This window comes from Tenrec ecaudatus, chromosome 1, assembly GCF_050624435.1.
Source record: "Tenrec ecaudatus isolate mTenEca1 chromosome 1, mTenEca1.hap1, whole genome shotgun sequence".
In the NCBI taxonomy this organism is placed as follows: domain Eukaryota; kingdom Metazoa; phylum Chordata; class Mammalia; order Afrosoricida; family Tenrecidae; genus Tenrec; species Tenrec ecaudatus.
In genome coordinates this window covers 27308472-27321014 of record NC_134530.1, presented here as the reverse complement: position 1 = coordinate 27321014, position 12543 = coordinate 27308472, and positions in this window count along the sequence as shown.

The following is a 12543-nucleotide window of genomic DNA, read 5'->3' as shown; positions in this document are numbered from 1 at the left end:
CAGTCATTTCACCCCCTGCTCCAGCAGGGCCCACCGCTGCCACAGCTTCTAGGGGACCCACCGGGCCCAGGAGGGGGGAGGAGGCAGGTCTCCCCTGTGGGCTCCTGCGCAGGGTCACCCCCACACCTCACCATGCAGACTGGGGACCCCAGCTCTGGGACAGGATGGGTGCAGTCCCAGGGCTCGCTGTCCCATGGGTGCCCAGACAGCCCTCGGGCACCAGTCTGACTCCCACATCCAGACCTGGATGGGGGCTGCATGTTTGGCCAGCAGAGCCAGTCTCTCGTTGGAGACCCCTGCCCGGGTCCTTGGCCTGCGTACCATCAGCGCGACCCTCCCCCTGCTCCCTGGCCTGGCAGAGTACTAGTTTCTCCTACACCTCTACTCTCGCCAGCAGTCCAGATGCCTGGTTTGGTCACATACCCCAGGAGCAAGAACACAGGAGCTGGGGTCATGCTCTGTGGGGGTGCTGGAGCCGAGGGAGGGAAAGCCAGTTAGTTACCCACGGGGGGGGGGGGGGGGGGGGGAGGGTTCTATCAGGATGTGCGTTTGAGAGGGTTCCACCCAACAGCTGACAGATTGGGGCCTCTGATCGTCACCGCCTGGGCCCCTCCATCCTCTGTAGGACCCACACGGGCTTTCCTGGGCCCAGAGAGGGGCAGTGACTGCCCTGGACGATGTATGCAGGATAGAGTTCAGAAGGTCTAAGATCCCACCTCACCCACCCCCCATCTCCTCCCCACCCAGCTCCTCAGGCCTCTGGCCAATGACACCAGAGACCAGCCACCCACGGGGTCTCCAGCTAAAGGCTCCCCCAGGGTTCCAGGCTGAGAAGGTGGCCTGGGGAGTGTCGCTGGTGGGGGACAGGCCACAGCACAGCCGGGCAGAGGCAGAGCTGAGTGGGAGAGGTAGACGCTCTGGCTGTACCCCCCAGGAACCGTCCTGGAATACATGTGTCCCCTCACCAGCCGCCACCCTCCTCCAAAACCATCCCGATGAAAACAAAAAGCTGCCTGCCTCTCTGGCCACAGCCATGTAAGAAGCCCCAGCTGGACCCCAGGGTCCCTCCCTGACCCTCAGTCTCTGAGTAGACCAAAGCCTGGTCCAGCTCCAGCCTGCCAGAGACACCGAATGCCTAGTGTGTCCCAGCGGGCTCCTGGGAGGCCCCAGCCCCTCCCAGCATGTACACTGAGGCTGGGTGGTGTGTGCCTCAGCAGCAAGTCCAGAGGAGCCGCCTCTCCCGAGAGCTGCCTGGGAGAGAGGAGCCCAACACAGGGACCAGAGAGGGGAGGGGGACACCCTGCCTCATGACCTTGACCGGCCACTGTCCTAAACTGTGCCAACCCCTGGGGTGCCAGCTGCTGTCCTGTGTGGCTCTCCGCTCAGTGTGGATGGCCATGCTGGGCTCAGCAGGGAGGCCTTAGCTGCCAGAACCAGGTGATGTTGACGAGGACAGGTCCAGCAGGTCTCAGGACCATAATGGGCACCTTGTCTGGCCCTGAGCGACCCCACTCCCCCTTCTGTTATGGTCACTTTTCCATCCAACCTTCCTGAGCTATGGTGGCCTCAGACCTGGGCCTATCACCTCTGGTCCAGCCATCTCTCCCCACACTGCGGAGGCTTCCCTCTCCCCTTCCATCTGGGTCCCACACGCTCTCCATTGGGTCTCAGTCTGGCTGCTCCTCATCCCTGAGCTGGGGCCCCTGCCCCTCCCAGATCCTGGCTCCCCTGACAGGCGTTCGAAGAAGTGAAAGTCCTTTCCCTCCCAGAGGAAGGGACACAATTCACTCCATCCATGTAGGGACCGGCCATCCTGCTAGCCCTGGGCAGCTGCCAATAAGGCCCCTGGCAGAAGGACACATGGAAGCTCACATGGAAGTTTCTGGAGGGGGTGGGGTCACCCACCCGAGAGGCTTTGGTGGTCCCTGCACCAACTCTGCCTGCTGGTGCCAGGTTTGCCCTCTCTGGGCTGGTGAGTGAGTGACCTGCAGGTGTGTGGGTCATCCCAGGCCTTGTGCCATCCCAGGCTCCCAGTCCCTGCATCTCGATGGCCTCCATGTCCAGTAGCCTGCCCTCTGCCTGCTCTATCCCACACCACTGCCCACCACCTGGAGCTGCCTCAGATCTTGTCCTAACTCCTCAATGCTCCCAGTTCCAAGGTCCCCCTCAGGAGGGTGGCAGCCTGGCCAACCTCAGACCAACCCTGGAGTAAGTCTGCACCTCTGGGAGGGTCCCTGTGTGTTTCCTATGTCTCTGCCTCCCCCTCTCCCCTGGGCTACAAACCCCACAGGGAGAGACGCCATCCTTCATGGGACGGTCGGTGCCACGCTCTGAGCCCCATCCACATGCAGTGGTGTCGGGCAGCTCTACCCAATCCTACAGGCAGTCCCATGAGTCTGAATCGACTCAATGGCAGTGCGTTTGGTTTTGAGTTTGGGCCTGGGTACAGGCACGGGGTCCAAGGACTCAGCCCCCAAATAGATGGAGAACCTCAGTGACAAGCTTCACACTCATCACGTGCAAAAAGGAAACAGTCTCACAACGCCGGCCTCCTTGGACCTTTTCACTTGTGGCTCCTGCAACACTTGAAAGGCCCTGTCTCCCGCCTCCTGTTTCTCTGGACGGGGCTGTGCTGCTAGCGCATTGAGTTGGTCCAACACAGAGCTGTCCAGTGAGCCAGGAGAGCGGTCCCCCGGGGTTCCTAGGCTGCCATCTTCACAAGAACAGGCAGGTCACCGCTGGCTGGGCTCCAATAGCCGGCCTCTGGCCAGCAGCTCAGTGCTTAACTGTCGGGCCAGCAGGCTCCTTGGTGCTGGGCTAGACCAGCAACAATGCCCGCTGAGCCTGTTGTTAGTAGTAGTAGCATCCCTTCCAGGACATAGAGAGTCCCTGGGCGTCGAAAGCGTTTGAATGCACTAGGCTGCCAACTGAAAGGTTGGATGTTCGAGTCCCTCCAGTGGAGCCTCCGAAGAAAGGCCTGCTCACCGACTTCTGTAAAACTCAGCTCCTGAAAGGCCCCTAGATGGAGATCGAAGTGACGAGAACCAAAGGACCTGTGGAAACACCTCGTCCGACGGGCTGAGGGACCCTACAAACACCAGTCTCCACCATCCTGAGACCAGAAGAACTAGACGGTGGCCGGCCATCCCCCCACCCCCAACGGCTCTGAAAGGGACCACATTGGAAGATCCTGAGTACAGTGGAAAGAGAATGTAGGCGAAAACACAAAACCATGAAAGAGACCAGGCTTCCTGGTTGGATAGACACAGGTGCGACCCCTGAAACTATGACCCTACATCACCCTTCAGGGCTGGAACTAGGTTAGAATAACCCACCAGTGGCCAACCAAAGGGCAGCACTGGCCCCAGGACAGAGCTCAGGGTGTCAGGGAAGGTGGAGGCACAGAAACAGGAAGCACAGCGAGAGGTGGGAGAGGTGCTTGTACATCGAGCGGATTGTAAGAGAGGCGTTGGAGCAAAAGGCGTATGAGCTGTGGGTGAGCCAATGGATGGCCTGCTCTGTAAACTTCCACCTCATGAGAATCGGAGTTTGCATTTTTAAAGAAAGAGAGCTCTCTAGATGACATGGTCTGATGCATTGTACACAGGATGGCCTTGAGCTGGCGGCTGAGGGACAGCAGCCAACGATGACCAGGAGGGTGTAGACTGCTACTTCTTAAAACGAGGCACGCGAATGAAGGAGGGGACCAATGAACGCATGGATGTTGAAGGCGGATACGATGAACCAATGAATGCATGGGTGGATGCTGAAGGCGGATGCGATGGACCAATGAACGCATGAGTGGGTGTTGAAGGCGGATGCGATGGACCAATGAACGCATGAATGGATGCTGAAGGCGGATGCGATGGACCAATGAACGCAGGGATGGGTGATGAAGGTGGGTGTGATAGATCACGGGGTGGTCAGGAGTCAGGATCTGGCATCAGGGGAGCCTCTCCCACTCTGGTGTAGCTGCCTCCCTAGATATTGCCCGACACTGACTGCCCCCTCCCCAAGCCTTGGCTTTTCCAGCCAGCCGACCTGACCACTAGGGGAGCATCTCTTGCTGCCCGCCCACCGGGTTCTGTGCTGGCCTGGAAGCTTCAGCGGCTCCAAGGCTAGTTGGGGTCTACACAGGCTGGACCTGTCCATCCGGGCACCGTTGGGGCCCGCAGGGGCCCTGCCGTGCCGCCCTTGTTTAGAAGCGGCAAGCTGCAGACCCTGGACACCGTTTTTCATATTTTAACTTGTCCACATTCTTTAATGATCTGAGGTGGGTGCCAAGGAATTAGTCACGGAACCAAGCGGGCCGAGAGGCTGATCGTATCTCCTCGCCAACCAGCAACAAAGCGGAGGGCGCGGCGGCCACCAGAGCAGCCCCTTAATGAGCCGAAGACAAGACATGCTGCCAAGGCCCCCCCGCAGCACACTGAGACCCCAGCACCAGCCCCCTAGGGAGGCTGAGAAGGGCTGCCCAGGGGGAGGCCAGGCATCGCAGTCCCCTGCAATACCTGGGTCATGCCCCCTCTTTCTGGGCCCCCTGATCTAGAGGTCAAGCTCCAGGGTTCCTGAAGCTCCACCCCAGAGGTCTGGAGGGAGGCAGGGGCAGGGGCAGGGGCTGCCCCTAGGGCTGGTGATGCCGCACTGGCTGCTCCTGGGCACGGGCATTGCCTCCCGACTCTCCATTCCCAGCACAATGTCTGGGGCCACCCCGCCCAAGCCCCTTCTCCACTTTTGCTTCTGCTGTGTCTGCAGCTCCAGCCACAGCGGGAGGACCACAGGCCACGGGTGGTTCCTACCTCCTGGTGGCCTCCCCACAGCCACCCCGGAGACCTTCCCCTTGCCAGACCAACACAGACCAGGCTGCAAAGGCCAGCCCACCCAGGCCCACAGGGAAGAAGAGAGGGCGAGAGCCCCCAGGGACCAGGAGAGACGCACTTGGTAGCAGGGAGGAGACCAGGCGAAACCAGGGCTCTCTTGGTTTGTTTTGCTTTCCCAAAAGAGTTCCCCAGATAGTGGGCCAATTAGGGCACGCCCGGCCTGCGGCGCCCGCCTGTGCCTGCATGTGTGTACAGGGCTCCCAGCCCGGCCTGCAGGCCTCAGGCGAGCAGGAGCGCCAGGCCTGCCCTGAACCCCCGGGCCTCAGAGTGGGGGGCACTGAGCCCCAGGAGACCATGCAGGAGGCATCCTGAGAGTGGTGTGATCACCCCGCTCACCCCAATGCCCCATCCACATGGCATTGATCCTCAGCTGAACTTCTCAACGTCCTCACCCACACCCTTACTTTAGCCAGCCTTGAGCAGGGTGCTCGGAGGTGGGGGGGTGGGGTGGGCAGGAGGGTAGGGGGCGGGGCAGAGGAGTAAGAACCTGCCCTTAGGGCCCTGCCAGTAGTCAGTCCCTCCCATGCATCCCTTGAGCAGGGTGCCTGGATAGTCTGACCACTCTACCACCCTGCTCAGCCCTGGCATATTCTTGTATGGCGGGCCCCACCCCAGGGGAGGGCAGTCACAGACGTGTCTCCACAGGGCTCTCCGAGGGCCCCAGCTTAAAGGGACACAGTGTCTGTCCCCCAGAAGGTGCTTGGAGAAGGTTCAAAGGGCAGGGGCCCTAGAGATCCCCTCCCAGGCTGGTAGCCACCAGAGCGCAGACCCACCTGCTCCAGTCCCGTTCTGGCTTAGAACACTGAGGCATGAAATGACATCCACCCCCTGCCCCTCCAAGCAGACCCTAAGGACACTGGTGGCACAGTGCGTAAGCACTCGGTGGGCAATTCAAACCCCGCAGCCACTGAGCTTGTAAAGACCACAGACTGAACACCCCAAGGTCTGTCTCCTAGGGGTGTTGTGAATGGACCCAGCTCCACAGCACACAGGGACAAGGGGGCATCTCAGTGCTGCGGCAGTGAGCCCCCCTAAGACAGCAGTTTCTGGGCTCCTCCCCAGTGTCCCCAGCAGCAGGGCACTCCCCCTCAGCTCCCAGGATCCTGAGTTTCCAGCCAGGGGCTGAGGAGCCCAACTGCCGTACATCAGAAGCCACCACAACCAAAGTGACCAGTGTCATGCCCGCCCCCCACCCCCCTCCAACCAGGGCACGGGCCCAGGCCAGGTCAGACTCCTGAGGGCACAGGTCAGGGTGCTGCTCACCACTCAGAGGTGACCAGACGGAGGCAGAGCCAGCCTGTCGATGACCTGTGCCCTGGGAGGCCATGGCTGCTGGTACATCCTAGGGTCATGGGGACCAGGGCCTTGCCTCTGTCTGGGGTCTCCTAGCTGATACGACCCAGGGGTGCAAAATCCACCCATGTCACAGAGGGGACAGAAGCTTAGAGAGGCCAAATGTCCCCAAGAGTAAAAACTGGCTCCGGGCTGGCACGAGAGAAGAGGAGGGGACAGGCTGCCCTTGGAGGTCCTGGTTGAGGAGGAAAAGGCCGAAGTCGCAGCCCTGGGGTGGGGCCAAGTCCCAGCTCTGCCCCCCTCCCGGCCCCACCCCACCCAGGCAAGCCTCGCAGGCTCTCCTCGCCTGGGGTCCTCATCATACCCAGGTGCACAAGCGTCTGCTCATCCTCAGAGCCCCTGGCAGCGTGGCCACAGGAGGCCTCTGGATGTCCCTGGCCATGAGGACACAGATGCAAAAGGGGACATTTCTGCCCATTTGGTGGTGATGACAGCTTCCCCAAGGGCCATTTCCAGCCCACACACCGCACTGGTCCCCATACAGACAAGCACTCCCAGGCCCCCACCACGCATGGGTCTCTAACATGGACTTGCAAATCCAGATCCCTGCCACCGGTGTCCATACACTGCTCCCTACCATAGGTCCGAGTACCCCTGGATCCCTGACACCAGGCGGTGTGTCCCAGGTTCCCGTCCTGGGGCCACACACGCTGGTCCCTAGTCCACGCCTGGAACATCATCCTGCTTATCTCAAGTCTGCCCTCCCTGGTGCCCCTGGCGGGCTTGGATCCCATCTGCACCTTTACTGGCTGCAGCCCCGGACACTGGGTGCCTGCTGCTGGGGACCTCTTCAAGGGGGTTCAGGGATCACTTGGAGGTAGGGTACGGGCACCGGAAGTGCCGGCCGGCCCTTACTCTCACCTTCATGTTTCCCTCCATCCCCCCTGCCCCAGGTGAACGCGGGTGCTGAGGGAGTGTGTGACACCAGTCTGCTTTCAGTCCACAGAGCAGGTCCCCGTTGGTCCCTTGTGAATCCTCTCTCCACTTTCTGAAGGGACTTGAGGGGACCTGCACAGGAACAACTTGCAGGAGAGGAGGTGTCCCCTGCAGCAGTGGCCAGCCCACTGTGCAGCCAGCATCCAACCCCGCTCCTCCTGCGGGAAAAGAGTTGGAGGAGGAACGTGCGGATGGATTCCATAGCCCCAGAGAGACAGGGAGCTGGAGAGAGGACTCCTGGGGCTGGGGGATTTCCTCCTGCAGCACCCCCGTGGTGAGAACCCAAGCTCTGCTCTGGATGCTGGGCCAGCTGGTGGCCGGAGCCAATGAGCTCCTGGTCCTCAGACCTTTGAGGTGAATCTCACTGCCCTCTGTCTGACACAGGTGCTGAACCTCTCCACCCCGACCCCGGCTCCAGGCCCGCCTCTGTGGGAGACAGAATGAGCAATGTCCCCGTGGTGGCCCCCCAGGACAGCTTACAGTCAGAACAAGCAATGTCCCCGTGGCGGCCCCCCAGGACAGCTTACAGTCAGAACAAGCAATGTCCCCATGGCAGCCCCCCAGGACAGCTTACAGTCTGAATGGGGCAGGGGTTGGGTGTGAAAACAGAGGAAGGGGGCCCCACATGTGACCTCAGTGGGTGCCCATCAGGAACACCCTCTGCAGGCTGTGCTGGCCTTGGTCCCCCCAGCCAGGCCCCTCCTCAGCGTTCCATGCCTGTCCTAGTTGCCGTCTGCCACCCATCCCATGGGGTTGCCTGTGAAACCCGGCCCAAGAGGACAGACATGTGTGAGTCCCCGCTCACTGTCAGCACCCATGCGGTGCAAAGCGGGCACTGCTGAGTCTCCCCGGGCCCAGAATGGGGACCCTGTGAGGCCTCCCCCACCCCCACTCCCCGCACCGGGGTCGGGGGTCTGAGTCCTCTCTGCTGTGACTTGAGCAGATCCAGGATGAGGGGGCTCTGGGGACCAGAACTTTTCAGAACAAGACAGAGGAAGAAGTCTTGCGCTCCCTGGTCTCCGCACCCAGGCATGTCTGGGCTTGGGCCTCCAGCCTCACCCGGGGCAGGTGACTGACATGCAGGCTGGCTCCAGCACAGAGATAACCCATCCCACTCCAAATGGGACCTCCACACTGCCAGGACTTCCCACAAATGCTCCCGAGCCTGTGATTAAACGGATGGAAATGCTGACAGGTTCCAGCCTGTGCCGGAGCAGGGCGTCCTTGCCTCCTGTGAACACATGCGCAGCGCCCTCCTGTGAACACGCGTGCACACACACGCACACACTGCCCTCCTCCTGCACACACACACACACCTCTCCTCCTGCAGACACACACAGCACCCTCCTCCTGCACACACACACACACACACACACACACATACTGCCCTCCTCCTGCAGACACCCCCCCACACACACACAAGGCACCTTCCCCATATACGCACACACATACTACTCTCCCCCTCCCCCACCCAGCTGAGGCAAGGACCAGCTCTGAGCCCGGCCAGGTGGGACCTTCCACACAGCATGCGGACAGACCTGCCCCAGATGCTCTGCCCTTGACCTCAGAAGTCAGAGTCTCCAGGAAGAAGGAGACCAGCAATGGCCCCCGTGACAGGAGGAGCAAGGCGGGCGTGAGGTCGGATCTTGCAGGTGGTAGTCTGCGACACAGCCTCATAGGCTGGGCTGGGTGGGGGGCATCCCAAGCAGGGTCAGCCGGGCAGAGTGAGGGGTTGACAGCCTGAGAGCAGTCACCGAGAGGAACCTGGTCGCAGTGAGCAGCGCCCAGCCAGCACTGTGACTGGGCCCCTGGCTGCCGAGCCGGGTACACAGGAAGGTGTGCAGCAGCAGCAAGGGAGAAGGTGAATTGAGGGTGCGGGGTCATGGCTGGGCATATGCAGGGTGTGCACATGGAGTTTCTTGATAGCGGGGTGCCTGGCTGAGCACTCAGATGATGTAATTCCCACTGGCTGATTGGAGCTGGGACACTGATGTTTCTCTTCCATGGTGTTCCGACCCCCAAACCCCCTCCCCCAGCACCCTTTCTATTGGGCCCTTCTCCCCCAGAACCCCCCCCCCCATGTAGGGTATTTTTCAACCAGCCATCCTTCCTCCAACCCCCCTCTGCTGAGACCCCCTTCCACCGGCACCCCCTCTGCTGGGGCCCCCTGCATTAGTGTCCCCAGGGTTCTCACTAGTACTCACCTCTACTGGGTTCCCCTCCACTGGTGCCCCCTGCAGTCTGGCAGCTGACTCTGGGCCCCCTTCTCTCAGGTCCCTCTCCTGTCTGTTCAGCCCCCACCCCAGTCCTGGCTCTCCATCACTGGACCCTCCCCTCCCATCCCGCACCTCCACTTGCGCATCTATGCAGCCTCTCTGCTGGGGAACCCGGACCCCACCTCCCCTCCCACCCGGCACCTCCACTTGTGTATCTATGCAGCCTCTCTGGTGGGGAACCTGGACCACACACTGCCCTCCCACGGACACCTCTCTAGCCTCAGTCTCAGAAGCTCGAAGCAGGACCGGATGCTGCCCTCGCCGCCTCCCTTACGCTGCTCTGGCCATGCCCAGCACTTCCCATGCATCTGGTCCTGGCCTGGCCCCCCACCTCCACTCTACTGTGTGGCCACAGAAGCGCACACACACAGGCCACCCCCTCTGGCAAGGCTCCCCATTCCCCACTCTCTCTCCTCCTGCCTGCTACAAGACCTCACCAGTGAGGTGGTCCTGGGGGGGTCTCAGACACAGCCCACTCCCCTCCTGCAGCTTCTCCACTCAGCAAACAGCAGTCTACCTACTGTGCAGCCGAGCAGCAAGCCCGTCACCCCCGGGAGTCCAGGGCCCCATCTCCCTGCAGGATCCCTCTGCCGTCCAGTGGCGTGCCCAGCCCCAACCCCACAGCCTCAGCCCCCAGTCAGGGGGTCCCTCCGGGCATTCTCTACCACCACCCCCAACCACCACCATCCCTTGGGCAGAGGCTTAGCAATTGGCTTCTCTGGGCCCCTCACTGCCTGCCTTTCTCAACCTGTGGCTGTACTTCCTGCAGTGGTAGAGGTCTCCTGAGCGCGCACACACACACACACACAATATACGATAACACACACAATATACCATAATACACATGCACCAAATACACCACAATACACACACACCAAATGCACCACAATACACACACACGCACATGCATCCATCCACCATATACACACACAACATATACATGCACACACTGACTACACAGTGCATGCACACCACACACACCCATACGCATGCTCAGGGATGGGCCCGTGGTCTCACCCCGTGTCTTTGTCTCCCTGTGCATCCTCACCAGCCCCTCTTGCTGGAGACCCTCTGGCGGGCGGGCGGGCGTCCCAGCCCAGCTGGAAGGACCCCATGGCTGCCGGCACCCAGCTCTCGGGTCTCCGATAGGAGGACATGGAGGAGGCAGCGGCCTCCAATCAGCCCTGCTCGCCCCTCACAGCCAAGGGCTTCCAGGCGGCGTCCGGGGGCCCCGCTGCAGCAGTGGGGCCACAAAGCAGCAGGGTTTACCATCTGAAGTCAGAGTCACAGGCAGCTCGGGCAGTGCCAGCCATGGGAGAGGCCCATCTCCCCGAGGCTTGTCCACAGAGCACATGTCCCCAAGGAGCACCTGAACTGAGCCGGGATCAGGGCCTCCCGGCCCCCAACCTGGGTGGGCTCGGCCACAACTTGCCACCGGTCAGAAGAAGCTGCCACAGGGCATCAGGGAACCCAGAGCTTGTGCCCCTGTGGCCAAAGCGACAGTGATAGGCAGGCAGGCAGTCAGCCTTTGACTCTCAGAGCAGAGTGTGACTACATGACCGTGGCTTCGGGGCCAGTGCATGGCCTGCGCTCCGGAAAGGACTGTCACACCTGAACTCACTGACTCCAGGGGCAGTTACAGCCGGCGGCCAGCAGCCCCTCATCCTGGCAGGGCCGGGATTCCCTGATGGAGACCGGTGTATGTAAGGAAACCTTGACTCAGAAAGGGCCTGGCCCGGCCTGTGTTCTCAGCCCACACCGTAGTAGCCTCAGCCAGCACCCCATGCCCCTGCCCTCCTGCCGGGCACCCCAGCTCCGCCAAGCACAGTGGGAGCAGCAGATGCAGCTGCCAACCCCCTACTGCCTCCCTAAGGACTGGGGGCCAAAGGCCATGCTCACTCTCAGGGCATTCTCAAGGAGTAGCGGTCAACTCTGACCCAGAATGACCCAATAGGACAGGATACAACTGCCCCGTGGGTTTCCCAGACCGTAATTCTTTATGGATTTAGAAAGTCGCATCTTTCTCCACCTCTGAGCGGCTCGTGGTTTTGAACTGCTGACTTTGAGGCTAGCAGCTCATCATGTAACCAGTATGCCACCAGGGCTCCTGGAAAGGGGGCAGAGACAGAGACATGGAAGTGCCTGTCCAAATCAGGAAAGCCCAGCCTGGCCTACAGCCCCCCCACCCCCACCCCTGTCCCTGTTCTAGGCACCGGCCCTTGCCACCAGGGGATGTTCAGCCGGTACTCGCTGACAGAATGAGCCAATGAATGAATGAATGAATGAATGAACTCTTTTGGTGAAGGGGGATAGAAGAGACAGGCTGGGAAAGCCTTGGGCTACAGCCGGCCCAGCCAGGGGTGTGAGGGTATCTGCACTCAGAGCCAGGGCCCCCCACACAGCTAGCAGCCACAGACACACCCCTCCACAGCCTTCCTGGGGCCATACATCCACATGCAGTCCCCACTCCTCTACCCAGAGCATGCGAATAGACATGCACCAGGAATGACGTCCGTACGCACAGAGAAATGTACAGATGCACAGGATCACCTGCACCCACAACACACAAGCACACCTGAGAGAATACCCCCACGCCAACCCGCAGGTACAGGTACACATGCACAAACCACACGTACACCCAGTCGAGAACTCACACCGGCACCCCTGGGTGCACACACATTCAGGCACACATGTCTCCTGCCTATGCCCATGTGTGCACTGACAGATGCCACGAGGCTGTGGGTCCCCAAGGCTCCTGGGACCCCAGATTGTGTGACGGCACTTGGGGCTCCTGCCCTCGGCTGGCAGAGCTTAGGGACTTCGGGGCTCTGTGTCTGTCCATCTGCCCTTCAGCCTATGTGCTGGGTCTCCAGCAGGACACTGGGCTCTCTCGGCCTCCCCCAGAAAGAAAATGTCGCTGCCTGGGGCAGCCGCTGCCCCACCCTCACCTGCTCAGTTAGCAGCCTGGAGCCTGGTTGGCCCTGGGGAGGCACCTGGCTCCCCTGAGCTCAGACCACTGGGGCCAAGTACAGCTGCCATCCCCTCCGGCTCACCACCACGCCAGCCCCACCCAGAGCCGCAGCAGGTGGCTCAGAGGC